Here is an 18,035-nt window from a genome sequence, read left to right on the forward strand (position 1 = left end):
GTCAGGGTGCCAGCTGGAAGGGCTTGCAAGGCTCTCTTACTTGGAACTAGAGGTTCCCAGATCTACATAGTCACCAGAACACAGAAAGCCGAAAACATAATTATTCTGTATATTCCCAAATAAGAAGGGAGCGAAAGGAACACAAATGGACTACACCTCAAGCTGATGGGAAGCAGCTGGACATAATTCAAACATTTAGCGAACCTCTGTAACCGTAAACCGAGGGCCTTCTTCAGTGCAGAGTGAACGCGTTCCTAAAGGAACGAGGAGAATACAACTCACTGAGGCGAGAATGCTAAGGTGACAGGAGCAATCTGTTTGGGGGTGGGGGGGATGGAATTTTCTGCTCTAAAGTAAAGCTCTGCATGAAAATAAGAGAAAGGGGAGACCTAAAGGGTTGACTCAAAAGACCCAGCACTGGGGGGCGCCTGGGGGGCTCAGTCGTTAAGCATCTGCCTTCTGCTCAGGTCATGATCCCAGAGTCCTGGGATCGAGCCCAGTGTCGGGTTCCCTGCTCGGGGGGAAGCCTGCTTCTCCCTCTCCCACTCCCCCTGCTTGTGTTCCCTCTCTCGCTGTCTTTCTCTCTCTGTTGAAAAATAAATAAAATCTTTAAAAAAAAAAAAAAAAAAAAAAAGACCTGAAGCGGGGGACCGTCCTGTTTCTGGGGTAACTGATTTCTGTGCTTGCGCCGGGCAGAGGAACCTGTCAGAGGAACGATGCTTTATCTGCAGAAGGCTCGGTGCGGCCACCCTGCCACCAAGAGGGCACATCTGAGGCCAGGGACAGCTGTCACCATGCCTTGTACCCAGCGCACCCTAATGTAACCTTGGTCTTCTACATCTGCACAAAATTCCAGCTTAGGGTCCTTTGGCCTGTCTGCTTTGTTTGTTTTGAAAGACTGTGTTGTTCTTAAGTCATTTGCACCCAATCTCCAACCCAGCGCAGGGCACCACTCCCTCCGCCGGGACTCCAGCAACAGCCTCCCAAAGGGTCCCCTTGCCACTTGTCTCCCTCTCGCCACTTGTCTCCCTCTTGCAGGATCTCACTGCCAAGCGTGACCTCGAGGACAGCGCTGATCATACCACCCCCAGTTTCAAATACCTGCTTTTGCAGTAAGGACACAGCCCGAGGATAAGCATCGTCCAAGGGCACATGGCTACTCAGAGGCCGGGCTGGACCTAAAGTCGGGGTTTCCCTGCCCCGCGAGAAGTGCAGGTCTCTCCTCCATGCCACCTTGCTGGCCCCAGCTGCATGCCCCCAGGCCCTCTGGAAGCCCTGTCAGCCTCAGGACCCGCCTGCAGCTTCTGTCCGTGGTCCCTGGTGACAGCGAGAGGGAGCCTCTAACAGCTTAATCAAAGTGTACCACACCCCCACTCAGTGGTCCCCTCCCCCGTGGCTGTTTTCACATAGAGTATATAACCTTACCATACCCCCAAGGTCTCCACGGTGACCTGCTGCCACCTCTGGTCTGGGACCTCACGTCCTCCTCCTCCTCTTTGTGACATTCTTCCTCCTTGTGCTCCTCCACCCACTCTGCCAGGACGCTTCCCATTCTGGTGTCTGCCCAGCCACCCTCACCATCCAGTCCTTCCTCAATTGCCACCTTCTTGCCAGGATGCCCCTGGCCACCTTCCCTGGTGCTCCTGACCCACTCACCTGCTCCACACGTGTTTCCCCCTACACTTAGCATCCTCTAGCACACCAAGCCACGTACTTAGTCACTATGCTTATCACCTGTCTGTCCCTGCCAGAGTGCCAGCTCTAGGAGCAAGGGGATTTTGTGGGTGTTTGGTTGCTCATATATCCCCAGCGCTTAAACCCATGCCTGGCACGAAGAAGGAGCTGAGTAAATATTTGATCTTTTTTTTTTTTTTTAAGATTTTATTTATTTGTCAGAAAGAGAGAGCATAAGCAGAGGGAGAAGCAGGCTCCCCACTGAGCAAGGAACCTGATGCGGGACTCGATCCCAGGACCCGGGGATCATGACCTGAGCTAAAGGCAGACGCTTAACCGACTGAGCCACCCAGGCATCCCAAATATTTGATCTTGAGGAATCAATCTTGTCTTCACTTCCCTCTGTAAACCCTGTATTCTGGCCAAAATAAACTGTTCATCATTTGCCAGACTCAACTCATGTTGACCAGCTTCTATACTTTATCCTATTTCTTTGCCTGGAATGCCTCCCATTCCCACACATTTTAAGGGAAGCTCCAATACCAATTCTTCCCCAAAGCCTTCCCAGACCCACCCTCTGCACCCCCACAGCTCACATTCCAGGGGCTGACTAGTGCCTTCCTGTCCAAATGATCTGTAACCTAAGGCAGAGTTCACCTCTGCCACCGCCCTCTGCTATACAAGCAAGTGTTCAATAAATATTGACTGAATGAATCTAACATTGGCACTAAATTATGAACACTGTTCCCTTGCTTACAAAAAACAACAACAACAAAACAAAACCCTCAAATCATTTTAAGTAACAAGCCTATGAAAGGAACACCACCAGTGTCTATAGGGCAAAGGCTTGGTGTGGAGCTTTTCTAAAGAAACAAGAAGAATGCAACTCCTGGTGACAAGAATGCTAAGGGAACAAGATCGATCTCTTTAAGAAAAAAATGGAAATTTGTGCTGTAAAGTTCCTGAAGTGCACCCTAAGACATCCTGGGAGGGGGTGCATTTGGGGGCCTCAGGGCCATTCAAACTGTCTGTGACCAGTTCTGAGAGTCCACACTGTTCAGCTGATACATGCAAGATGCGCACATGCTTGGTTTCAGATAGTGGTACCCCTGCATGGCACATGAAGCCTCTCCAAAGAGAACCAATGCCTTTCCAATACTGCACGTCTCCTCCATGAACATGGTATAACCACTTATTCATTCGGGCTATGTCTAATTTTTAATGTCATTGGTTTTTTGAGTGAGAGGTCTTGCATACCTTTTTTAGATTTATTCTTAGGTATACGATATATACATTTTAAATTTAACCTTCAATTAATAGATTTTATTATTTAGAGTGGTTTTGGGTTGACATAAAAATTGAGTGTAAAGTACAAAGAGCTTCCGTAATACCCGCCAACACAGACACACCCTAAATAGTTTTCCTGTTAGTAACATCCTGGTACTTTGTTACCATTGCTGAGCCAATATCAATATACTATTGTTAGCTAAAGTCAATGGTTTACATTAGGGTTCACTTTTGTTATTGTACATTCTATGCATTTTGACAAATGTACAATGACATGTATCACTATTAGAGTTTCATTGCCTAAAAATCCTCTATATTTTGCCTATTCAGCCCTCCCTCCCCCCAGCCCCTGCCAACCACTGATCCTTTTATGCCTCCGTAGTTTTGCCTTTTTCAGAATGTCATATGGTTGGGATCATACAGTATGGAGTCTTTTGATGTGACTTCTTTCAGGCTTATGATTTTTTTTTCTTTCTTTCTTTCTTTTTTTAGGGAGGGAGCGAGGTGTGGAGGGGGAGAAGGAGAGAGAGAGAATCTTAGGCAGACTCCATGCCCAGGCTCATGACCCTGAGCTGAAATCAAGAGTCAGATGCTCAACCAACTGAGACACCCAGGTGCCTCTCAGGTATATGACATTTTTGATAATAATGTCAGTGATAGCAGTTGGCAAAATGTCTTCCAAAGTGGCTGCACCATTTTACATTCCTGTCATCAGTGAAGGAGTCCCTGTTGTTCCACATCTTCAGCCACACTTGGTCAGTCTTCTAAATTTTAATTTCAGTCATTCTAGTTGGTGTATAGTGATATCTCTCTACTTCTGACAGTGACATCTACTGCTATCAATCTCCATGTCCCTAATGATAACGATGCTGAACATCTTTTCATGTACTTACTTGCCATTTGATGCCCTTTGTTGAAGAGACTGTTCAAATCTTTTGCCCATTTTTGCTTTAATTCTTAATTGGGTTGTCTTCTTACTGAATTATAAGAACTCATGGGGCACCTGAGTGGCTCAGTCATTAAATGTCTGCCTTCAGCTCAGGTCATGATCCCAGGGTCCTGGGACCGAGCCCCGCATTGGGCTCCCTGCTCTGCGGGAAGCCTGCTTCTCCCTCTCCCACTCCCCCTGCTTGTGTTCCCTCTCTCGCTGTGTCTCTCTCTGTCAAATAAATAAATAAAATCTTTAAAAAAAATTAAAAGAACTCTTTATATATTCCAGATGTAAGTCCTTTGTCTGATGTATGTTTTGCAAATATTTTCTCCAAGTCTGTGGCATGCCTTTTCATTTTCTTGTGTTGTTTGATGATCAGAAGTTTATAATTTTGGTGAAATCCAACTTATTAAATTTATTATTAATTTACTATTAAATTGTCTTCATAGTTCATGCTTTTTGAATCATATATAAAAAATCTTTGCCAAACCCCAAATCGATTTCTTCTATATTTTCTTTTTGGAGTTGTATAGTTTTCACTCTTACAATTGGATCTAAGACCCATTTCAAGTTCCTCTTCACTCTCCACCTCCTCCTCTTCTTTAATATGGTGTTTGATGAGAGTCAAGATTTGTTCTTTTGCATATTGCTATCCAATTGTTCCAGCACTATCTGTTGAAAAGATGATTTTTTTTCCCATTGAAATGACTTGGCACTTTGTTGAAAACCCATTGACCATATGTGTGAAGGTCTATTTTTGGACTTGCTATTCTTTGCATTATCTATTTTCATATCAATACCACACTGTCTTGATTACTGTAGCTCTATAATAATTCTTGAAATCAGATAGTCTAAGTTTTCCGACTGTGTTGTCTTTCAAAGTTGTTTTAGCTGCTCTAGGTCCTTTACATGCCCATATAATTTTAGAACCAAGTTGTCAAATCCTACAAAAAGGCATGCTAAGATTCGATTTTGATCACTTTGAATGTGTAGATCATTTTAGGAAGAATTGCCCTCTTAACAATACTGAGTCTTCTGAGTCAGGAGCATGGTATAACTTGCCATTTATTTAGGTCTAGGTCTTTCAAAATTTCTCTCAGCAATGTTTTGTAGATTTCTTTGCACACATCCCATGCATTTTAGCCCTAAGCATTTTATAGTTTTCTGATGCTTGATTACTTTTTAAATGTTAAACTAACCTTGTATTCATGGGGAGGGGAACCAACTTTCAGCAGGCTGAAGACGTCTTTTCATTGTCTTCTGGCTGAGAAAATTATCTCTGTTTTTGGTTGAGAAATCTGAGAATTTGGTTGAGAAATGATCTCTGGCTTGTTATTCCTTTGAAAGTCATGACTTTTTTGGTTGTTTTTAACCTCTACCTTCTTTTAAGATGATCTCTCTTTGTTTTTTAGCCGTTGCACTACAGTGTGTCTCAATAGGGATTTTATTTGTCTTTAATTTTGCCTGTAGTTCTGTAGGATTCTTGAATTTGTGACTTGATGGCTTTCATCAGTGTTAGAGAGACTCCAGTCCCTATCACTGCAAATATTGCTTCTGCTCCATTCTCTCTTTCTTGTCCTCCTAGGATCCCAATTATACGTACAACAGAATTCTCAATATATTTGCATTCTGTCCTTTTGTCTCTTTGTGCTTCGTTTTAGATATTATTTTCTGACCTATCTTTAATTCCACAATTCTCCCAACACTTGTGTCTACTCTGCTGTTATATTTATCTACAGGGTACATCATTTCAGTTTTTGTATTTTTTCCTTTTATAATTTCTACTTGGGTATTTTTCAAATCAATGTCCTTTCTAAATATATAATTGCTAGTGTCTACCAAAATTCCCATCCTCATTATTTATCTTCTTGAATAGGCTAAGCAGGCTATTTTAAAGTTTATATCTCATAAGCCTAATATTTAGCGTCTCGTGGGTCTGTTTCTATCATCTATCATTTCTGCAGTTCATGAGGTCTTCTCATATGCTCGGTTGGTTTTGTTGTGTGCCATTCTGTGCAAACAGTCGTGCCTGGCCATGAAAAGGATCATGTGGGCAGAAACTGTGCAAAGTGATTTTACCAATCACTGGTGAAAATTACCATGCCCTTAAAAGTTTTTGGCAAAACATTAAAAACTCTTATTATCACTTATAAATGAACAGGGGAACAAAAAATATATAGTAAAACTAATATGCATTTAGTACACTGTAATTTAAAACATCAGCAACACCGAAATCCCAGTGTTGCATTTCCTTGTAACAAACTTACCACAAGTAACGTCAACCGTGCTTGCCTTCCTCTTATTGTATAACTCACGATTTGGAGAGAGCATCTTTTCTGGGCTTCCGTACATTGTCAAACTCCTAAGTTTGGAGTGTCTTCCAACGTTTATTTCACGTTCAATGTCGTGCAGTATCTTGGAGACCTCCTCTAATGGGAAGTGTTCCACTAGGATCACCTCGTCTGGGACCTCTCCATCTTTCCGTCACCACCACGGTCCTCGTTTATGCGGTTAAGTCACTTTTACCACATGCCTCTGGCTGCCCATCCAGAGTCTCCGATTGGCAGCAACCCCGCCGCCGGCTGTTTTTCCTGTAACTCCATGTGTGTTCGATTCTAATCTCACTGCGGCGTTACCACCTTTCATTTATTTGCTGTACCTTTTTCTCTGTTGCACCTGTCTGGTGCTAGAAAAACATTGCCAAGTGGGTTTGTGGCTGGGAGGCAAGGGGGCAGGCTGTGCGTGAACTGAATGACAGCCGCGCAGGGCCAATCACAGACCGACTTTGAAAGGGGCGATGGATTGGTCACTGATCCTTATATACATCTGTTATCTGTATAGTGATTCGCGGACTTCCCGCACCCACTTAGTTCTGGTACCTGGTCGTGGACACCTGAGCTGTGCTGTGGTGAGGCTGGTGGTATTTAACTGTGATCATTGGGATTCCTTCATATGGAACTGCACAGTGAGACCTGACTATATCTGAGAACTTGTTCCTAGAAACAGAGGCCTAGGATGATGCTCTGTTCCTGCAGCTGTCTGCCAGGGTCCTGGCAATCTGGGACCACCTGCATCCAGCCTCCAGGACTGAGATTAATTAGAACTGGGCTCAGTTCGTGAGCAAGCTCATCGATTTCCAGGTCACCTGTTTTCCTAGAGGGCAGCTTTTTGGGTCTCAACCCAAAGTTTGGGCTGTTTCCCAGGATCTTCCCTTCTTACAGGTTTTATATCCCAAGTTTTTACTCTCAGCCATAGAGATGTGCTATTTAGCTTTTTTATTGCTTCATCCATAAATTGGCCAACACACCAGGGACAAAATGACCTGAAGGTCAAGTGCCCATCCTCTCTAGACCAGTTCTCCAATGCCATGGCAAACATTTAAAGATTTCATCCACCTTTTTGAGTTGGCTTTCAAACTACTAAGCCATTATCAAAAATGGAGCCCCCATCTCAACATTTTCAGACCACTTAATAGTTGTGAATATCAGCTCCGCAGTTTGAAATAGCTGTTTTTCTCTTTTTTATTTCCCAGAGCTCCAGAGTATTTCTGTACCCTTAAATAAACTCCGTAGACTGGTATATGACTACATTTCCTTAAGGTTTTCTTCATATTCAGGCAATCTTACTCACATAACATCTTTCTAATAAAATGCCAGTAAAATTTTAGAACAGAAAAACTCATCTTTTAAACAAGCACAAGGGCATAGATTATTAAGTAGAGAGGGAGGCTTTGTTCATTCCACAGATATTTTTAGGAGCCTTCTGTGCTGGGCCATGTTCTAGCCACTGAGGGTACGGCAGTGAAGAAGAGAGACAGATATCCGTGCCCCTGTGGGGATCTCCATGGGAGGATGGCCCCCCAGCAGCTGCAGCTCCCCATTCTAGGGAGGGGAGGTGGATGAGAAATCAAGGGAGCACGTCCTCTGTTGGATGGCAACAAGGCAGGCGGAAGGGGCTACAGTTACAAATATGGGGTCAGAGAAGACCGTCCCATATGGGGAAGAAGCACAATTAGGATGTCCTTCCTTCCTGTAAACAGGGACACAGAGCTGGGAGAGTCCCGTGGGACCAGCCCCTCCCGATACTCCAGCACCCTCCACTGCTCACACGCTCTGGAGCTTTGCCCTGGCCTCAGCCTGATGGAGGGAAAGAAGGAAGTCACTATGCTCTGCTGCTAGTACTGTGGTGTTAGACAGCTCTCCCCGCTGGCGTCCACGCGACCTCCCCTACCCTGACTGCCTCCTGCACCAGCAACTCCGGGCCCAGCCTTTTATCTCTGATATTCTAGATGTCTTTCATCGACGGAGGCGGACACTAAGCAGGTCACTGGCATTTGAGTATGAACAGGAGACACAGTGAATTCCATGAACACGGAGTCATGGTGTGGTGCCAAATAATGGCCCCTAGAGATTTCCACGCCCCAGTCTTGGAGCCTAGGTGATCTTGCACGGCAGAGGGGGCTCTGCGGATGTGACTGAGGGTACTGCGATGGGTTGACTTGTGTCCCCCCTGCCAAAAGATATGTCCATGTCCTACCTCAGTACTTCAGAATGTGACCTTATTGGAAAAGGGGTCTCTGCAGCTGTAATTACGATGAGGTCACATGGGAGTGGGGTGGGCCCTTAATCCAATACAAATGGTGTCCTTATAAAAAAAAGTGGGGGGAACATCTGGACACAGACACACACACACGGAGACCACCATGTGATGACAGAGGCAGACACTGGACTGATGTGTCTACAAGCCAGAGAATGCCAGGCTTGACAGCCATTGCCACAAGGTAAACGAAGGAAGGAAGGGTTCCACCCAGAGTCTCCGGGGGGCACAGCCCTGCCCACACATTGATGTCAGACTTCTGGCCCCCAGAACTGCGGAGAAACACACGGCTGTTGATCATGCTGCTTTGTTACAGCTGCTCGAGGAGATGGACACAGGCCCAGACCCTGGCAGAGGAGATTAGCCTGGGTTACCCAGCTGGGCCTGGTGGAGTCTCCTGAGCCCTGGCAGAGGAGATTAGCCTGGGTTACCCAGCTGGGCCTGGTGGAGTCTCCTGAGCCCTTACAAGCAGAGGGAACACTCTCTGGCTACAGGGAGGCAGAAGGGGAGGTCTGAGAGATTCAGAGTGTGAGGATGACTCAACCCATGATGCTGACTTTGAACATGAAGGGGCCACGAGCGAAGGGATGGGGGCTGCCTCTCGAAGCCAAGAACCACCTCCGGCTGACTGCCAGCGAGGGAACAGGGACCGTAGATGGCTTGTCCATCTGAACAGGTGAATTGTATGGTATGTAAAGTATACCTCAGTAAACCAGACTTGAGAAAAAAAAACCCGACCTCAAACCCATCTCTGTCACCTGATTTGTAGGGAGCCTAACAGAAAGAGGGAAGTCTGGTAAAATGGGTTCTGGAAGCCAGCCCAATACATCATCATGCCCACGGAGGAAGGCAGCCAGGATGATCTCCCAGGCACTCCCGGGGGCCAGCCCTGCTCCCACCTGCTCTTGACAGCCCCGGGCAGGATACAGCTGCCTCCGTCCCCACTGCCACAGCCACAGAGCCAGAGACCTCCTAGTCCTCGACGGCCTCGACATCACACATCATCTGTAATCTGAGGAAAGGGGCTGGCCTTTGCCTATGGAATAATATGCCTCATTCACTGCTATCAAGCCAAATGGGGTCAAGCTAATGGCCAGAATCCAGCTCCTGTCCCACCAAGTTTGCCTTTTGGGGAGCAATTACCATGCTTATATGATTAAGACAGGCTCGCTGCTTGGAGGGCTTGTCTGCTTTTAACGCTGGAAGTGTCGGCGACAAAGAGAAGGCAGACCCCGTAACTAAGCGAACAGTGCTTCCTGCATTTAGGCCATTAGATGCACGGTTAGATTTAATATTCACCTAAGATTTAAATTCTGCTGAACTAAGTGGGTCAAAAGGATTTCAACTGAGCACTTAATGCCTTCGAGATAATAATCAGAAGAACTAAAACGGGTTCTGAAATCTCTCGGATAATTTTTGTTCACTCTTGCCTCCTTCCTGACTTACTTCCTTCGAGCGAAAGGAAGTTCTGAATTTTAAAGACAAATATTTATTGAGCCACCCATTCAGATCACCGTTAAAACTCTGACATTATTTGCTTTGGGACCTGCGTCCCCTCTTTGCCTGGGAGCCCTACTCGTCGTCATGCAACCCGGTGCTTTGTGAGGGCAGGTAACCGTGCCCGTTGCCTTTCCACGGCTTCCCCAGCGCCTAGAACACTGCTTGGCACAAGTAGGCGCTCAGTAAATATTTGGTGAATAAATGCATGAGCTCGGAAGTAAACGATGGAGGCATTCGGCAAACTGCTGTGGTGCAGGCGGAATATGTTGAATCAGAGAACTTTCCAACTGCCTGAGGGACAAAATCTTGCATCCAGTCTGGGGGAGGGTCCGGGAAGCCGTGATGGAGGAGGGGGCACTTGGCTGAGCCTTGAGGGACTCTCCATGGGAGGGTGGCCCCACAGCAGCTGCAGCTCATGACCCGGTCAGTCGCATGGCCCGAGGCTGAGCCGCCGGTGAGCAAGGCCGCTCTGGCTCCGGGCTTCTGGGGCCCACGCCTCAGCCTCACGGGGAGAGCAACCTTCATCAGGAAAAGCGCCCGGGCGTAGTAAGAGCTTGCACCAGGGGGGTCCAGGTGGGGCAGGGAATTCAGAGAGGCTCCCCGAAGAGGATAGCTTCAAGCCCGGGGCTGCAGGGGAGAGGCTCTGGGGGCGAGGTAGGGGCTGGGGTGGGGGTAATGGAGTGTCCCAGGCAGGAGGGAGGGAGCTGGGTGCGCGAGACAAACTGGTGGTGCAGGAAGAATGTCAGCTCCGAGAGGAGAGCCGCGCCTTCCTGCTCACAGGGAAGCTGATGAAGAAGGCTGGATGAGTCAGTGTGAAGCCAAGAAACATCTACAGAGTTCTCACTATCTGGCCGGTATGAGCACCCTTGGAAAGCACTGGTATCCGCCCCACGTGTCGACAGAAGGGCCCATGTGAGGCCCAGAGCTGCGGGGCAGGACCCCACGCTGGTCCCGCGTCCAGAGCCCCAGCCCGAGGCCACGTCCTGGGCCGGGAGGGAGGGCTGGCCGCTCTCAGCGGGAGTCTCCAAGGTCAGGGTGAGGTCAGGAGGCCAGTGGACGTCGGGCCTGAGGTCATGCAAGCCGGCTGGACCTGGGGACGGCGGGAGAGGGGTGCCGAGGGCCCCGGACCGGAAAGTGGGCGTCTGCGTCCCTGGTCCCTTGGCAACGCAGCTGCAGCTGTGCACAGATGACAGCCAAAGCGGTCTTCCGACGACAGGCAGAGGATGTGCCAACACGTCCGGCTAGGATGTCACTTTTCATCTCTGAAAAGCAGTTCCTTCCCTGAGCCCTAAGTTTGGGTTCTTGCTCTTGTCCTTCGGAGCTCTCGTTCTCGGAGCCCGTGCCAGTCCTGATGTCATAACTGGCCGGGCATCTTTCCCAAATACCTTGTAGAGGAGGATTCATGCGGCTCGGAAGGCCCACCTGCGAATGCACGGTCAGTGCGGGCCTCCGGGCTTCTGTCTTCCGTGGTCGGGCTGTGGATGAGCCACAGACGTGCCTGCCTTCCTGGCTATCGTTTTCCTTCCAGAATCTTGCTTCTTTATTGTCTTGTGCCCTGTGAGTACTAAAGATTAGCGGCTGTCCTTGAATGTGGTTAAATATTCACCTCCATCTAGCCTTCTGACCTCGATGCTAAAAGCCAACTTTGTTAGATTCATCTAAGTCAAGAGAACGGAGCAGAAGAAGGTCGATCATTTTCAGGCTCCGGGGTGAAATCAAAAGACCACCTTTTCCTCTTATATTGACATCCTGCTACGTACTCTGTCCCCTGTCTTCCCACACGGAGCCCGGAGCTTTGAGAGAATGACTACTGCCCTTCACAGAAAGTGTCCCGCTGGAACCTTCCCACTGTCACCCCAGACGGGAACTGTGACCTTCCTCTCTGGGGTGGCCTTTACAGGCTCTCCCCGACCCCTGCCCCTTCTCCACGCCCTGTCCCTACGTCTAGAGCCTCCTTTCTCTGCGCCTGATGCTCTGGACACCAGGGCACCAGCATTTCCACCGGCCCCACACACAAGCTCTTTAACCCCATGTATGCTGGTCTTCTCCTCTCAAGGAACACCAGCTTCAACCGCTTCTAAACACTTGATACCTTTCTCCTCATGCCTCTCATTGTTCAAAGCCTTCTCCTTGGGGTGTTGCTCCCCACGAAGCCTGGGCTGGCAGCATCCTTGCCCGGCTCAACTTGTTCCTTAGCTCTCGGGACTCCTGGCTGAGTAGACCGGATTAGGTTTACCTTCCGGCTTTGACAACTGCAACAACAGAATGTCTTCCTTTCTGGAAAACTCTCTCCACATGTGGGTGCTTCTAAGGAGAGGAGGGAAGGAAGTGTTTTCCTGAGCCTTTGTGCACTTGGGACTGGGGAACCCTGCAGGCGTGGGAGGGAGGTCCCTGCCAGGACCGTGACAGTGACAGAGGCGGGGACGTCTTCCAAGTGGAGAAAGCGGGCAATCATCACGGGCTAGCAGAGTCTTCCCCCTGCAGATCCGGACATCCGAGGATGGCACGAGCCATTCAAATGCTCCGGTTTCAACCGGATTTCACACTTCTCGGAACAATTTTCCTTTTAAACATCATTCGCGTTATTCCCACCCCCGATACTCAGAGAAAAAAACCAGAAATGGAAAGTGAGTGCACAGCGAATGGATAAGACTCTGGCCCAGTTACAAGCTGTCCCATAAAATGAGCCAAAAGGAGACTGTCGAATTTATCAGATGTCCTCCTGATCCTAGAAAGGGGGAATGTGCTTTGCATGTTGGCAGCCTAGTCAACCTGTCCGATAATAAAAGCTGCCAGAGAGGCTATTAAAAATTCTTCTAGCCAAAACATATCCCATTTAGCACCCAGGTAATAGGAGAAACAGGCTTGCAGACAATCAAGATTTGATTGCAGATTCATCCTGTCTTTTACAAGCCATGTTGCTTAATTATAAATCTGCATTTAAGTAGTCACGTCGGGCTGACGACTAACTTCTATTTCAGAAAGGACATACCCACATGTCAACCTCTACATAACTGGGTCCCTTTTACTGGAGCTTGGCAATTTGTCACCTTAGTGTGGTTATCACATAACCGCAGACTCGTTCAGTTACAAATGCCTGTAAGAAAGCTTGGGGCCTCACTCACTCGTAAAAATGGAAAAAAAAAAAAAAAAAGGAACTACAACATGCTGTTCACTTAACTGTATTATAATTTCGAACCATCCATACGAAGCTTCATAATCTTTGAGGCGATTCGTCATTGTGCATTTGCTTTCTGAACTTTGATTATTCAAAGTGATGCTTTCCTAAAGGTTTACTTGTGTTCTCTAAGCTAAAAGTATAAAGCGAGGACATTGGACTAGAAACCCTCACTCCTCTTTATTTACAAATCTCTTAAAATAGAGCAAAGCCGGAACAGTCAGGTGAGGGCAGCTTCCTGCAACATAGAGACACGTAGCCGGCACTTTCTCTAACTGCCCCCTGCGCCTATCTCACCCCCACACCTGGAGTGTCCGCTGGACCCCTGCCTTGCAGAGATAAGCGCTCCCGAACTCACACCGGGGTAAAGATACCCCTTTCCTGAGGAGCCAGTTGTTTGGAATCTGAATCCATGATCTTGCAAAAAGAAAGAGCATTCTATTTAATTAGATTCTCAAGCCAGCTCATAAAAAGTCCATCTGATACATAATATGCCCCAAACCTAGTGACGATCATGGTCGGAATCATTCTGACTACAACTACGGCCTTTATGGTGTGGATGCCATGGGCACTGCACAGCGGGTCCCGCTGGATGCAGCAACTCCCCTGTCCCGTGGCGGAGAGCGCCGCCTGGCCATCCCAGGTGGGAGGGAAGCCGCAACTCGCCAAGGGGGCGTGACGGGCAGGCCTGCTGCCTGCACTGCTAAGCCAGCTCCCACCCACACTGGCGGCAGGTAGAAAACAGGCCCACCAATCAATCCTTGCCAGATTGAATTCTGCTAATTGCTTTGTTCAATGAGCATTTGCAAGAACCTACTCGGGATGTAAGACCGGCAGGGCAGACATGAATGGACATACACTGCTCTCAGCAAGTGAGACCCCCGGGGGGAAAGTCAGGCCAACGAGAAACCGTGATGCAGGGCAGCGCCGAGGCGCAGCCCAGCAAAGCCCGGCCTAAGTCCAGGAGGCCTTCACCCTCCAAGGATGAGGGACAGCCTCCCCGGGCTCCAGTAGAGTGGAATAAGGGCCGACGCACAATAATACGAGCACCACAATGGGAGGGGCACATCCGCATTCAGAGAAAGCACGAAACACTCATGACAGGTGTAGGTCTCTTGTTTATGTATTCAAAATCAGGGGACAAAATTTGTAGGTATGGGGGTGCTTGTTGCTTTCTGAGAGCCTTTGAAAATTCATAAAATGGCCAGAGCAAAAATAACGTAGGGATCAGCTGTGGCCCACTGAGAAGCCGAGGCCAGGGTGAGGCTGCTTCCTTCTAAGACACCCCTTGGGCTATGCACACGTTTTCATATTGTATAAGGAGTCTTCACATACGCCGCCACTTTTGAGCTTCCCAAGCCCTCAGAGAAGTGAAACAGGATTTTCTGATGAGAAGAGAGCGGTAGAGCCGTCTAGAGAGGATGACCCCGGGCCTGGCAGGCCGCAGCCAATGAACAAGAAACCAAGTCTTGAGCTTAATGACCCAATGCATTTCCACCATAGCGAGCTGCTTCCAACGCAAATCGACATGTCCAAATGTTTTTTCTTACACTACGCGCTGACCTCAAAACAAAGGCAGCTCAACCACAAAAATAATTCTAACAGGGCTGACCCAGCAGGGACTAAATTCTTCACTTTTCGGAGTGCAGAAACTCTTCCAGACACCACACTATCACAACGACGAGATGCTATGTAATTTAATACTCCAGAGGCAAGGAACAAACACACCTCCCGATCACAGCAACTGTCAGACTAGGTCACATCTGATTATCCGCAGAACCAGTCCGAAAATCACATGCATGTGCCCCTTTCCATTAGAAGCTCACGGCATGTCAGCGTTAGGAATCCTTGGAAGAAGAAACAAGGTCGTTCACATACAGTCCACTGGGGCTTCTAGGGCTTTTCCCCCTTGGTTCTTACTTTAAAACTATCTTCACACCAACTTGGAAATTAAAGTTCACTGCCTCATTCTCCCTACCCACATGACCTGGCCTTGGAGGTGAGCTTGCTTGTTCCGTGTCCCTAATAAGGCTGAAGTGACAGATAAAGCAAACGTCTACCCCGCACACAGAAACTATGCCTTTCTTTGGAATATCCATGGAACATGGGAAAGACTGACTGACTCAATATTAAGCCACCAAAACCAGAGATAAAAACAGGGGTCCTTAAATTCAAAACCAGCAGAAATCATACAGGTCACATCCTCTCTCAGAGCAGTGCAACAAAATTAGTACAAATGTTCAACAGGGACACCAGTCACTTGGAAGGCGAGACACTCATGCTACTTTCCTTTAAGAATACGTGCAGGGATGTGGGAGAGGAAAAGGAGAAGAGAGAATTGGGGGTGTTTAAAATCTGTTTACACTAAGTCAAGAAACAGTTGATTTTTTTTTTAAAGATTACTTAAAGAATATTTGTCATACAAACACAGATGCTCATAGCATGCAGGAAAAAGAGTGTTGGCTATCAATCATGAAACAGCAAGATGTTTTGGCAAAAACAGTTTCCTTCTCTATACTCTAATTCCACCTTTTAGGATGAGGAGGACAATCTCCAACTTTCTTTTTTGTATTCTGGTACAAAAATCAGCTTCACAAGCAGATCCATAGTTGTCTTGCTCCATACTGAGGACCTTAGCCTTTAGCAGCTCCTCAGCAAATAGTTGCAAAATGAATAAATAATATATATATTATACACATTTATATATACATATATATGTGTGTATACACACACACACACACACACCCATACACAAACACACTTTAAGGGACTGGCTAATTGATGACTTTACCTAGACACAATGGAATATTACATAGACATTTACAACGAAGCAGAAACACATTTATTTCACACGGCAAGATTTTTCATTACCCAATAGTCAACGAAGCAGAAGCCGATTACAAAGTGACTTCTATGGAAGAAACATGCCTTTCCTCTGCTCTCTCTCATTCTCTCTCTTACACACACAATGCTTAAAAATCTGTTTGCAAGTCTGATAGGCATGAGCTAGGACAAACTATTTTGTGATTATGGGATGTCTCTCACTATATGTCTAAGATCTGAGAAAAGAGAGAAAACACATTTTCTCTACTGTCAGTTAATTTGCTTTTGTCTCAAAGTTGTCCAGAAGTGTCTCGTCCCCCCATCTGGCCCCTGGGTGACAGGGACCTCTCCCATCCAGCCACTTCTCCAGACTGTCCCTGTCCTGGGTAATGACAGTTCCAGACCTGACCTACCCGGCAAGCTATCTGCTTGATATTCAAATCAGCATGGAAACAGCAAGAACCTTCATTCATGCCACTCTGCACTTGTCACCTGCAACTTCAGTGTCCGTCAAAGAATAACATTTCTCACAGTTCAGCTGTCCAGATTTATACTCCACGGAACGGAGCCCCTATAAAGGGATGAATCTCTCAGTGAAACCGAGACAAGAACCTGCCACTTAGCAGTAGCCACATTCGTCTGACTTTCAAAGCACTGAACATACACCTAACTTTGCGCCACAAAGTAATAACTCACCCCAAATGGCTAGTTTGTAGGGCAACAGAAGTAAACACTTAAAAAATATTTCGGTCTGGAAAAAGGAGCGAATCAAACCTTCTATTTACCTGTGATGGCAACGTCTTCCTTCCGAGCTGGTCTCACCGCCAACGGTTCCTCGCGGAGGCAGGGCCCTTCCCTGCAGCCTTGGCAGTAAGAAGGTAAAGGAGGAAATGATTACGATATGTCCTCTGGATTCTCCCCAGCTCTCCACCACCTTGGAAGAGGAAAGTCACCGTGACCCTACTTCAGCAGGAATGGAAGACCCGGTGCCCCCTGCCCTGCCGGGCCCCCCGCCCCGCTCCCGCCCAGCGCACCCTTTCCCGAGCGGCCCCGAGAGAGGAGGGGGCTCCCTGGTTTGAGGAGGGGTAGCTGGGGTGGGGGTGGCCGCGCAGCCCCTAAGGGCCCAGAGCAACCCGCAAATCCGACACATTACACAGCCGCGGACTTTTCTTAGAAAGACGTTTGACACTGACATTTGGGGCACGCCGTCCCTCCTTTAAACTTAAGAAGGCGAGGGAAACACTGGCCCGCGGAACTGTCGGTCTGGGGTGGGCGTGAGGGCAGAACCCGGCCTCCGGAGCGCCGCCGGCACCGCCCTGTGCCCCCGGGCCCGCGCGGCCGGGACGCGGGAGACCCGGGCGCGGACGCCGCGCGGGACCCGCAGAGCCGGGCTGCGGAGAAGCGTGGCGCCGCTGCCCTGGGCTCGGCCGGGCGGCGCGCTGCGCCCGGGCGCAAAGTGCGGCAGTTCCTCAACGCTGCCCCGCGGGCGAGATTCTCCCGTCCGGCCGCAGCCGCCGGGCGCGCAGCCCCGGGGTCCGTCTGTCCGGGCCTCCGGCTACCCGGCCTCGGGGATCCCCAGTGGTCTCGGGAAACGCCCCCGTCGGTGACGCCCCAAATCGACCGGGCCGAGGGAAGGGCGCGCCCCAGGCCCCAGCCCGCTGGGCCTTCCCTCCGGGCGACAACCTGCGGACCCAGCGTCTCCGAGGCCCCTGGCGCTCGGAAGGAGGCCGAGCAGGGGGCGACCCCCTGGGCCCGGGGATTCCCCCGCGCCAGACCCAGCGCGCTCGGCCCGCGCCCCCGGGCCCCGCGCATGCGCCGCCCGGCCCCTCCCCTGGCCGCCGCCGCTCCGGGTCCCGGGAAGTGGAGGCCCGGCTCTCGGACCCCCGCGAGCGCCCGCCCGCCCCCGGCACCTGGGGCCGATCCGCCGCCTGCGGCCCGCCGGGCGAGCGCGCCGAGGGAGGCAGCGCCGGGCAGGGCGCTAGCTGCCGCCGCCTCCGCCCCCGCCGCCCGCTGCCCCCGCCGTGGGGCCGCCGCGTCCCCTGCCCA

General features: G+C 49.2%; 2 protein-coding genes across 6 annotated transcripts in view; both read right to left on the reverse strand.

The window, feature by feature from the left end:
* The window catches only part of PPARA (peroxisome proliferator activated receptor alpha), a 57,758-nt gene extending 39,764 nt beyond the window's left edge, over positions 1 to 17,994 (reverse strand). For 2 of the 5 annotated variants that reach the window (XM_034987297.1, XM_034987302.1), the window contains exons 1-2: positions 17,900 to 17,994; positions 16,775 to 16,923 (exon numbers count right to left, since the gene is read on the reverse strand). The gene's annotated coding sequence lies outside the window, so the exon portion shown is untranslated. Of the gene's footprint in view, positions 1 to 16,774; positions 16,924 to 17,182; positions 17,644 to 17,672; positions 17,784 to 17,899 lie in introns of those variants that run through there. The other 3 variants (XM_034987301.1, XM_034987300.1, XM_034987299.1) reach the window with 3 other exon arrangements.
* GRAMD4 (GRAM domain containing 4) overlaps positions 1 to 18,035 on the reverse strand; it is a 467,167-nt gene that overhangs the window by 383,869 nt on the left and 65,263 nt on the right. The window lies entirely within an intron of this gene.

The sequence above is a fragment of the Mirounga leonina genome, unplaced genomic scaffold (genome assembly GCF_011800145.1).
Source record: "Mirounga leonina isolate KUSES-001 unplaced genomic scaffold, KU_Mleo_1.0 Mir_418, whole genome shotgun sequence".
Classification (NCBI taxonomy): Eukaryota; Metazoa; Chordata; class Mammalia; order Carnivora; family Phocidae; genus Mirounga; species Mirounga leonina.